Source organism: Pan paniscus, chromosome 10, assembly GCF_029289425.2.
Source record: "Pan paniscus chromosome 10, NHGRI_mPanPan1-v2.0_pri, whole genome shotgun sequence".
NCBI classification, from domain to species: domain Eukaryota; kingdom Metazoa; phylum Chordata; class Mammalia; order Primates; family Hominidae; genus Pan; species Pan paniscus.
In genome coordinates this window covers 82,368,435-82,380,994 of record NC_073259.2, presented here as the reverse complement: position 1 = coordinate 82,380,994, position 12,560 = coordinate 82,368,435, and the positions used below count along the sequence as shown (strand labels likewise).

At 32.9% G+C, this 12,560-nt stretch overlaps 1 long non-coding RNA gene across 2 annotated transcripts in view; it reads left to right on the top strand.

The window, feature by feature from the left end:
* Window positions 1-4,003, top strand: part of LOC117975485 (uncharacterized) — a 70,269-nt gene extending 66,266 nt beyond the window's left edge. For both annotated transcript variants that reach the window (XR_008620441.2, XR_008620440.2), the window contains one exon: window positions 2,920-4,003. This is a non-coding gene — a long non-coding RNA (uncharacterized LOC117975485). The remainder of the gene's footprint in view (window positions 1-2,919) is intronic.
* Window positions 4,004-12,560: the final 8,557 nt, after the last annotated feature.

Here is a 12,560-nt window from a genome sequence, read left to right as displayed (position 1 = left end):
CTTGAAATATGTACTTATTTTTTTCTTATTTAATATAACTTCTCTAGTTTTTTTTTCAAGGAAATTTTGGTCTTCCATAAGTCATTCTATCTCACCCATCAGTGAAATTCACAACAGGTTCTTTCGTGGAAATATTATATTCATTATGGGCCCCTCTTACTGGAGTTCTCTTGTCTCCAAAAAGTGCCTCTCCATTTTTGAAGACTACTTGCAAAATCAAGTCACTTCTCACTCAGGAGTCACTCTAGTTGTAGATGCTGAGTCTCTCCCATCTTCCTGGCATTCTCATGTATTGAAATTTGAGATGATACTATAATAGGTTTGTTTACCTCGTAGCTTTTGTTTGTTTCACAGGAAGTACTTACACATTGCTGGCACCAGCAATGAAGGAGATTAGGAAAGACTTGCCATAGTTGTGGTTAGAAATAGGAGAAGATGCTAAATTGGAATACATAAGAGGATAACCAAATGGTAATTAAGAGTCCATCTGAAGTTGTAGACCATAATTTGGTCTCAGTTTTAATGGAAGTATATTCCTCAAATAATCACAGTAAACATAAAAATGACAAAACTATTTTACTAAAACTAATCTTGGCATTAATTATTAAAAACCAGCTTGGAGAGTATATCATAGCCATTATGACTGAGTAACCATCACATATTCCCTGTGAAATAGGTATTCTAAGTCAATCAGTCTAAGTCATGATAATGTTTTCAACTTTGTCAGTGCTTAGTTTGGAGATGGACAAGTTTGACAAATTTGGACCATGAAATGCAACTAAATATTTGCTTTGGACTTTTGATAAAGTTAATCCAGTCTTTTCCATTTGATGTGAACAAGGATGCTGGGTATCACAATTTCTGCTAACAGACATCTCATGTTCATGAGGAGAACTGACCTTATGATGAATGTAATCTTCAGTGGCAGAGAAGGGCACAGAAATAAACTTAGCCCTTCATAACATCTTTTAGAAGCCAAATCAAACATTCCAGGAGACTGGCCTGAATCTGGACTACCTACTATGTGGGTTCATACATTTTACTTTTAAATGCTATTTAAGATATAGTTTCCATTTTTCATATGTAAAATAATTAAATGAGATGCAGAATAGGTACCTGGAAATATTGTTTAGATATATTTTAAAACATAAAGGACAAAAGTTTAAAAATTTTGGAAGAAAGAGGTTTAATTATTAAAGATTGGATCAAAATTATGTTTATATATGTTAATTATATTTACATGTAATCATCATTATTTAATCACTTTATCTGTAAATTTTGAGCTCCTCCCAAACTGAAAATTCCAAAGGAGCTACGAGAATTATTAGATCTGTGGACTTCAAAGCATCTGAGTATAAAATGAAAGACTCAATTGTACAAGTTCACATTTGACTAAAGGTAAACCTTATGATATATATAAATCATGAAAATGGTGGAATCGAACCAATCCTACAAATTAAAGCATTTTAAACATTCAGAAAATATATCTCATAATGTGGTAAAAGGCATGCACTTGCTTCTTTCCTAGTTTTAGCATTGCTATCTAGCAGAAATTCACCAAATAAAGCATTTAGTCTGACTATATTGCTTTGAATCATTGCAATGACTCTGGATTTTATAAATGAATTACAAATTATAGGAGAGGTTTTACATTCTAACTGTGTTTTACTTTTTTTCTCTCTCTTGACTTATAAGAAATCTTCCTAGCATACCTCATTACATTATTCACAGAGTACATTAATCTCACCACTTTTAAAAATAAACACCTGCCAGACTTCTCACACTGATTGTAGCTAAAGAAACTTTTCTGAAATTGTCCTTTTAAACATCTGTTATTCCTGGGGATAATTAGAAGAAAGGAAAATTGAACATGAAACTAAATTCAGTTTTTGTATTTTAATACAACAATGAGTACTCTAACATAAGTGTCCTTTAGGTCATTCTTAAATATATGCTAAAAATTATACTGGAGTATGTTATTTAGAAGCCAAATTCTTCATTCTTCCTAAATATGTGCATGGGCTAGAAACACATTAATTGATTTCAGAACCCATTATAATGTTATTTGCTTAGTGAATGGAAAGGTGGAATCTCACATAAACACAGTTTTACCAATCAAAAAAATAGCATTAATACAATTTCTTCCAAAATCATATGATGCTCTTACATTCTGGGAAATCATTCAGGCTTGACAGCAAGAAAACACTTTTAAATTGGAAAAGACTTTAGTTATCAAAGTTTTCTCTCAGTTTTTATTTTTCTTTTAACTTCTTTGGTCAGTAATGTTCCACTCAAGTACACTCTTCATAGCTTTTGAATACCATTCCCCATGTACTTATTTCCCACTTGAGTGCTATCTAGAAGAAAATGTTAATCTACCTTCACCTATAAAAAATAATTATTTCTTCCTGATTGATATAAATTATTAGACTGAGCCACATGAAATTGCCAGCCTTCAACCATTTTGATCTACAAATCCAGCTTGATGGTACAAGCTAATATTATCAAAAAATTGAGAATTTCTTCATATTAGAAAAAGGTACTCTAACACAATCAATAATAAAAATTAGTTTTGATTTGTAATGTTTCTGAGATTGTAATTTCCTTGGATTTCAATTTATCTGCTATATAGTATGAATAACATTATTTTTGCCTAATATTACTTCCCCTATTGCTAATTTCAGGGATAATTTTATTCTGCTTTCTTAGAAAAATAGAATTACAGGAATAAAGGGTCTAAATATAGGGATTTCAGTTTACATGTATCTGGCAGAAACTGGGGGAGCAAAAATAGGTAAACTAGAGCTAAAGGACTGGAAAGAGTCTCTAATGCTGTCAGCTGAAGCATAGGCTGAGGCAGGTAGGAAGGAAACCACCAACCCCAGGGACTTTTGACAAGCCTTCTTCTCTTTTTCCCAGAACTGAAAGTCATAGAGGACACCAAGCATCACGCCTGACCAGCAATGGAACAGCCCTACCTTAATGTTTATCACTTCGCTTCCACTTCCCTAATTTCACTCAAGTTTCTATTACTGAGAAACTCAAACTTGTACTAAAACAAAGAAGAGGATTCCAAGGAAAGTATGTCCTTTAAGTGATCATTCAAAGACTTTTGTCTCCAAGAAAATATCATTTTTTCCAGAGAACCTAATGATATAAGCTTAACACTGAGATACATCACACCCATGATTACGCAAACACACATACACAGATGCACAAACTCAACTCAAAGATCTTGCCAATAAAACTAAGTGAAAAAGCTTTTCCTGTATCTTTAGAACATATTGACACTTTGTGGCCCACAGGCATAATTAGTAAGGTAATTGGTAGGAGTTAGAGTGCAAATCAGCCCTAATAACAACATTCCTTTCATACTCTGAAAGAGAGATGATCTGCTTAATCAGATCCTATGTGAGTAATGAATCTCACATCTGTCTGGTCACTTCTGAGGCCCTCTGCTCCTATTAGAGGATTAGTCAAGTACTCATGTGTTAAAGCTGCTACCCACTAGACCTCCAAGTCACCTAATAATCATTAATATAAGTAAATACTAATGGCTATGAAACTAGAAGAAAAACATTTTACCCCATGTGAAATCTCTTTCCAAAGAGACAATAAGCTCTTATTTTCAAAATATTTAGGCAAAATTATTGTACCAATCAGTTTTACCATTTGGATAAAACTACTTTCAATTTGGAATTTTCTGATGTTTTCTTCATGATTAGATTGGGATAATATATATTCGAATGCGATATTAAAAAATAAGGTTTAAGACTGTCACTCAATTGGGTTATAATTATTATTTATTTTTGCTATTTAGTTGTAGGAGTTCCTTATATATTTTGGATATTACCTCTTTATCAGATATATCTTTTGCAAATATTTCATCTCATCCTGTAGGTTGCCTTTCCATTCTGTTGTTTGCTTTGCTGTGCAGAAGCTTTTTAGTTTGAGATAGTTCCCTTGTCTATTTTTGCTTTCATTGCTTGTGCCTTTGGTGTTTTATCCAATAAATCATTTCCAAGGACAATGTCAAGATTTTTCAATGTTTTCTTCTGGAAGTTTGATTGTTTCTAGTCTTAGCTTTAAGTCTTTAATCCATTTAGAGTTGATTTTTGTGTAGGATGAAAGATAAGGGTTCAATTTCTTTATTTTGCATGTGGATATCTAGTTTTCCCAACATCATATGATGAACAAACCATCATTTCCCCATTGTCATTCTTGGCACACTTATCTAAGTTAACCGTATAGAAGTGGTTCAATTTCTGGGCTCTCTATTGTGTTCCAGTGATCTATATGTCTGTTTAATGCCAATAGTATACTGTCACAATTACTGTAGCTTTGTGACAAGTAACCACATTAAAAATGGGCAAAGGAACTGAATAGACATTCCTCCAAAGAAGAAATATAAATTACCAAATGGGATTCTTAGTCAGCATCACTAATAGTGCACAAGATCACTAATATCAACAAAACGTAAATCAAAACCACAATGAAATATCACCTCATACATATTAAGCTGGCTATTATAAAAAAGCACAAATGTTGATGAGGATGTGAAGAAAGGGTATCTTTATATACTGTTGGTGAAAATATAAATTGGTGAAGTCATTATGAAAAACAGTATAGAGTTTCATGAAAAAATTAATAATAGAACTACCATATGATATAACAGTTTCACTTCTGGGTATTTATCCAAGGGAACTGACTTCATTATTTTGAAGAGATATTTGCACTCCCATGTTTATTGCAGCATTATTCACAACTTAAATATCTATCAACAGATGAGTGGATAAATAAAATATGGCAAATGCATAGTGTATGTATATGGAATAGTATTTAGCCTTGAAAAAGAAGAAAATTCTACCATTTGTGACAACATGGATGAATCTAGGAAACATTAGGCTGAGTGAAACAAGTCAGACACAGAAAAACAAATACTACATGCTACCATTATATAACAGATCTAAAAACAGTTAAACTTACAGAAACAGAGAGTTAAATAGCGGTTGCCAGGAACTGGAGGAAAGGAGAAACAGAAGTTGTTGTCAAAAGATATGGAGTTTCAGTTATGTAAGGTGAAGAAATCCTAGAGAATTACTGTACAATGTACTCCTATTGGTAACAATACTGTAGTGTATATTTAAAAATTTACTAAGAAGGCAGATCTTATGCCAAATGTTCTTATCACACACAAAAATACTAATAAACAAGAAAGCAGGAGGAAACCTTTCGAGGTGATGGATAGGTTTATGGCATAGATTGTGGTGATGGTTTCATGGGTATATACAAACTCATCAAGCAGTATACATCAAACATATATGGTTTATTGTATGGTAATCATACCTAAATAAAGTGGTTTAAATTTTGTCATTAAAAATGACTTAATCTAGGAAACAAAAGTAAATAAAGAACTAGTAGATTCAATAATATCAAATATAGAGTCTAAGCAGCAGATTATCAAATAATTTTATAATCTCAATCCATAATAATGAAGGCATTTTACATTGTGCCTCAGTAAATAAATATACATATATTACTGAAAAAAAATCAGGTAATTTTATTTTTTTTAAATATTGCTTGTAATCTGTGAAACTTATTTTTCAATTCTGCTATGACTCGCAATTTTAATAAACTAGTCTAATTTAGTCCATATCGCAGATGAAATCAAATAGTCCTTTCTCCCCTCTACAGCTTTGGAGAGCATTTGATTGAATAACCTCAAAGATAGAGAGGGAAACTGAGACATAATATTTGGACAGAAGATATAATCTTTATCATAATAATGTCTTGTAACAATTTATTTACATGGGCTGGAAACACTAAAGGCTAAGTATGAAAAAAATAAATACATATTTTTGTAATTTTCATAATGGCCATTACAGTTAAATTAGATGAATCAAGAATAAAGAAGTTAGTTGCATGGATAAAGGTTGTAAAGTAAGTTAGTAGTAAAGAGGGGAATAAAAACCAAGCATCTGTCCCCCTCAGTCAGTTTCACATACGTCCTACAAATAGTAGATTTAGCAGTAAATTGCATTCTCTCTAACGCTTCTTATTACCCAGGGTTGCTTTTCACTATAAAAGAGAAAATGAATGTAGAAAATTCAAAGCTATGTACAAATGATTTTGGTTCTCAATTTCACTTCTCCATTGAATATAAAATTTTCAAGTACCATGTAAAAATGTCCTCTGTTTCAAGTGACTAGCATTATAGCAGTCCCCATGGCACATTCACACACTTGAACTGAAAGGTAATGTTACAGAGATCATTTCCAAATGGAGATAAAAATAAGAGAAGAATCCTTCATCCTAAGTCTCATTTGGAAATATGGCTCAAAAGCATGTTTGCTTATTACTTCTGTTTGCTTAAAGAGGTGGACACACGTCTAGGGAGCAGTTTCAGAAAGGGCAAATCTGTCAGGGATCTATCAAGTGACTAGAGTATGGTCTAGGCATGTGAGGAATTCTAATATAGGTATTTGGAGAATCTTATGAATTCAGTTCTTGTTTAGGAGCCTAAAGAGTAATTCATTAGCAACATTTTTTATTGCCATAAGAAAGATGCGGGGCCAGTTCCCAGCGTCAGTTGCTACCTCTTCAGGCTATTTGGCAAACATTATGTAGTAGATGTTGCCTGAAAACAAAGTTAGAGGCCAAAAAATATGACATGTGGCTCATCAACAATTCTCCTAGCCACGAAATAAGCAGCATGTTAATGGGCCCTCAGATATTAGCTATCCATGATGTGTTGCACTGTTATGGTGCATGTGTATGCATGAAGAAGGGATAAAGTAAATGCAGGAAATAGATGGGCACAAATGCCCTTCGAACTTGACCAGCTCTATATAAACATTAGGGTGATTTACCTTATCTAAATGCATATGAAAAATGATTATAGCCATTTTAAGTCACTAAACTATTGACTCTATTCAAAGGAATAAAGTCCTAATATAAAACAAATTGTTTTGTTTACTTTTGCTTACCTAATTTTAATAGGATTTTTGTTTTGCTTATTACAGTTTCTTATTTTAAACCTACAATGTCAGTAACTTCACTTGTGACTCACTGCTCCTTCTAATGGTGATAACTTTTTAATTACTCAACATATCTCTTGGTGGCACTTTTTCACATTAAAACAAGTTTGATAAAAGAAAGTCAGAACTGGAGTATTTAAATGAATTTGAATTATAGCTATTAACACTATAAAAGTCCAGGGAGAAAACAGCACAAAAGGATAAAGGAAATTTTTGATAAGGGATGATAAGCATTCTGACCCATGGTTAACATTGTGCTGAAGTAAGTGGTTTATAAACTTGATTCAATTAACTGATAAAGGGACACACAAAGTTGTGTGCAAAACTTTTCAGTAAATATGTATTTATGCAATGGTTTACTAATTAAAGGATCCATAGTTTTCATAATATTTAAAAGCAATCTCAAGTGGATTTGTGATCAAAAGTACTAAAAAATCCCTACTCTCTCCAAAGAGTAGGGAGTAAAGCCTCATAACGATCTTGCCAAACCTTAAAAAAAACTAGATAATATATACTTTATACAAAATGTTTAAGAGAATTAAAAAGGAAAGAAATATATTCAACTTATTTTGGGTGCCAGTTTATACTTGATATTATAACTGGACAATATAAAGATAAAATGATAATTATAGACCACTTCTTTGGATTCAACATGTAAAATGAAAATGAAAATTTTCTGCATAGAACTCAACAACACGTAAGTCAATCTAACACTAATGACTGTTAATAGGTAAAAGGTAAAATCTCAGAGACTTAACACAATAGAGACTTTTTTTTCTTACTCAGATAAAGGTAGTGATAGGGAGGGAAGGCTGAGTGTTATGCATCAAGCAGTCATTAAAGGACCCAGTTAGCTTCTTCCAAGGTCATAGGGGTTGTGACTTCCAGCCAACAAATGGGAGAAAAAATATAATTCAGTAGGGAGAAAGGAAAGACCGTTTAGTGGATGGTGCTACAATAATTGTTTATTAATATCAAAAAATAAAATGAAATCAAATGCCTACATATTACCTATAGCACATTTAGTTACTATGAGAATATTGATAGTTGAATTAGAATCCAGCTTCTTAAGGCCTGGATAAGGAAATTAAATCAAAGAATCACTTCCACTGTATTTTACTGGTCAAGCTGTCACAGAACCCAGAATGTCTAAAATAAAAATATATGATGAAAATAAATCATTTTGACAATTATAAAATGTTTATAATACATTTTATGTAGTAATGCATTTGCTTTCTAAAAGCAATTAATCAACAGATCTAGTGCCAGCTGCAATAACTTTCATAACTTCAAAGTAGTGATTAGTGTAAATATTTTGAGATTTCTGGATCAACTATTTTGTGATATAAAATTATCTACTGTTTCTATTAGTAACAAAGTAGTAACAGGTGCTCTTAATTGTACTCTTTTTTTGCCTATATACTTAGTTAAAAGAATTGCTAAATTTCATTAAGAGTTTATAGAAAATATTTTTTCCTATGCAGGTACTTTGTAGTTATGTATTCATGGATATTAAGTTATAAGCCCCTGCTGAATCCTGGTTTTTATTTGCCTCCTATTGCTTTCATGTCGTTGACAGGTTCATGGTTTATCATTTTGTTTTTTTCTCTTTTCCTTCTTTGATCACTACAATTACATCCTTCAACAGATTATCTTTTTGCTGTATAGTTGCAATCTAAGTTTGAGTCTAAGCTATGTTTACTGTCTTGGAAACTAGTAATAATTGCTCATTGGGGATATCATTTTATCAAGGAACTTTCAGAGAGATAGAGAAAACAATCTTCAGGCAGAGAAGATAGCCAACCCAATTCTGCTAAATAACAACTCAGCTACATAACAAATAGTTAATAATGGTTACGATTAAGTGACTTTCAGGATAAGTTATTTGCAACTAGATTTTATTTTTCCCTGTTCTAGAAGGCACCATGGCCTTTATTCTGTGTCCTAGGAAGTGAGAAGGTTGTAGCTATAAATCTATTTTTTTAAAAATTTCTATAAGATATTGGGTGTAAAACATTGCTAATTTGGTGTCTCTCTAACAGTGAACAAAATAGGACAAACAAGCATTCTGAAAACATAAACAGAACATACCTTTGTCTCAAAGCATTTAGGGCTCAAGAGAAATCATTGCTGCTTTAGCGCCTGGAGAAGAGCTACAGCTCAGGTGTTCAATAGAAGAGATGCACACAGGCATCTATGTTGTCAGCAAGCTAGCACTATCAAAGCATCTGGAGACAACAATAGGAGTCAAAGATACCATCTCTAGCACAGATCCCCGGTAAGCAGGCCTTTTTAGGAAGTCCTAGTTGCAGTGCAAGTTTTCGAGGAACCTCATCAGAGAGCTGCAGCAGAGATCTTCAGCATGACCAGATCACCCCATCTCACTTAGCTCTCCCACTAACAACTTTATCTATTATTTGCCTTGTTCTCCCCATTATATTTTTCATTGTCAGAAGTCACCATGTCTTTTTATTTTAATTTTCTATTGTTTATCTCTCTTGGCTATAATGTAACTTTTGGTCAAGAAGAAATCTTATTTGTCCGTTCGTTGCTTTAACTGTGGTCCTCAAAAAGCCCAATTAATATTTATCAAAATAATGAAAGGATGAATGAGCATTATCTATTCTTTCTTCACTCTTGCATGGGAATAGCTGTCCCTGGGTTCACCAATAGTCTTCATGTTACTAAATCCAAAGGATCGTATCAGCAGCATTTGACAAAATTGAACTCTCCTTTTTTTCTTAAAACAATCTGCGTTATCAACTTCCGTGCACTCCAGTCTTCTAATTCTCATTTTCTCCTTTCCTTCTCAGTCTCCTCTACTGCTTCTGCCTCAAACTGACTTCTATCCGGGTCTTTTAGAACTCTTTCCTGAGTTCACAACTGTTCACGTTCTAAATGCACCGTAGACAACATATTCTTATTCATACAAAGACTATTTGTTTGTCTCCTAAATACGTATTTCTATGTGTCTGTATACTAGACCACACTTCTCTGTCTCGTGGATATATACAACTATATCTTTGATATATGCACTTTTTTTCAAAAGTGTATAATGTATGCTTGGTCAGGTGCAGTGACTCATGCCTGTAATCCCAACAGTTTGGGAGGTCGTGGTGGGTGGATCACTAGAGGTCAGGAGTTAGAGACCAGCCAGCCAACATGGTGAAACCCCATCTCTACTAAAAATACAAAAATTAACCGGGCATAGTGGTGCATGCCTGTAATCCCAGCTAGTCAGGAGGCTGAGGCAGGAGAATTGCTTGAACCTGGGAGGGCCGGAGGTTGTGGTGCACTAAGATGGCACCACTGCACTCCAGCCTTAGCAACAGAGCCAGACTGTGTCTTGGAGGGGGGAAAAAAGGGTATAATGTGTGCTAAACTAAACTCTTAATTTTTGAGACCCCAGATTTGTGAATGCTAGTGTTTTATCATTGCAAGAAATAGTTCCACCATCCAATTCATCATACAAAATTTACACATTGTGCAACAGATAATTTGTGACACCTCCTTTCTCATACCCGTCAAACCACTAAAAGAACCTGTCTTGTCATTTCTGATTCTAAACATTTATTCATTTTTTTGTGTTTTTTTGTTTGTTTAATTAATTAATTTATTAATTAATTAATTTATTTTTTGAGACAGAGTCTCGCTCTGTCACCCAGGCTGGAGTGCAATGGCATGATCTTGGCTCACTGCAACGTTGGCCTCTCAGGTTGAAGCAATTCTCCTGCCTCAGCCTCCCGAGTACCTGGGACTACAGGCATGCGCCGCCATGCCCGGCTAATTTTTTGTATTTTTGGTAGAGATGGGATTTCACCATGTTAGGCAGGCTGGTCTCAAACTCCTGACCTCAGATGATCTGCGTGCCTCTCCCTCCCAAAATTCTGGGATTATAGTTATGAGCCACTATGCCCGGCCCATTTATTCATTTCTTACAATGTCCACAGACATTAGCATGGTTCAAGATTGGACTGTTATAATTTCTTTTTTTCTTCTATTTTATGTCCCACTATTGTCTTCTTCTAATCTATTATCCGTTTGCAGTCTGTAAAATTTTCATGTACTCTTTCAAATCCTTTAATAGTTTTCTATTGTTCTTAGTCCTTAATATACCTGAAATATCATGCCAAATCTGGCCCCTGTCAATAACTTTTGTCTACCTAACAGCTCTATTTGGGTATCTCACACTGTTTGAATTCATCAACTTTTTTCCAAAAGTGTTTATTAACCACTGTTTTTTGTTGTTGTTGTTGTTGTTTTTGACATGGAGTCTGACTCTGTGAGCCCAGCCTTAACCACTGTTTCTGATTTCACTTAATGCCTAGTGACTCAGTCTAGATTCCTAAAAGTAACTGCTGATTATTTTCTGTTATTCAGCCCATGCCCTAATCAATCACCAAGTTCTTTATGTATTTGATTTTTAAGTTTTATTTAAAAATTTTTAATTTTAATTTATACATAATAATTGTACATATTTATGGGATACAATGTGATGTTTCTATAAATGTGTAATGATAAAATCACCATAATTAGCATATCCATCACTACAAACATCTATCATTTCTTTGTAGTCAGAACATTCAAAATCTCTTCTAGCTATTTTGAAATATACAATAAATTATTGTTAACGATAGGCACCCTACTCTGCAATAGGACACCAAAGTTCATTCTTATCTAACTGTAACTTTATACCCACTTATATTTTTACCTGACAGTATCTTTAAATATTTCAACTATTTGTATTTTGCTTCCTATAACAAGTAACAATTTTGATACTCCTATATTAAAACTAGATTTTCTTATGCAATTAAAAATAATTATGTAGTAATATTCTTAGGAATAGTATATTTCAATATTATGCAATACGGAGTATTTAGGTTGTTAATAGTATTATGTTAAACTGTGCTGCACTGAAGTTACTAATTTGTTTACTTCTCCAATTATTGTATTGTTTAAATTTCTGTGATAATGGATCTAAATATATGCATGGGTTGAAATATACACATTACCCTCAAGAAGAATTGTACTAATTTATGTTTCAAAAAACAATGTACAAAAATGCTCACACCAAAGCCAACATAAGTGACATTACTTAAGGTGACACATTGTGGTCGTTTTAAAAAAATGAATTTATTCATTACATTGATGTTTTAAAAATGAATTTATTTATTACAGTGAGCTTACATTACAAACATTGAAAAATTTTTAAATGTTTAATGTCCCTTTAAATTTTCTCTTATGCTAATTACATGAACAAAACTTGTGTGCATTTTTCTGCTATGGTCATCATTTTCATGTTGACTTGTTAGGACATTTTACATTTTCAAAATTTATGTTTTTTTATATATTGAAAGCATTTTTCCAGATTGTCCCTTTCCTATTTTTTTTAGAAATTGATGTTCAAGTATTTTATATAAACAAATTATTCATAAATTACTGCCTCTTTCACTTTGTTCATTTTCCTACAGTAAAACTCACAGCAGGATTACATATGTATTCAAAATTTTATCTTGCAGCAAT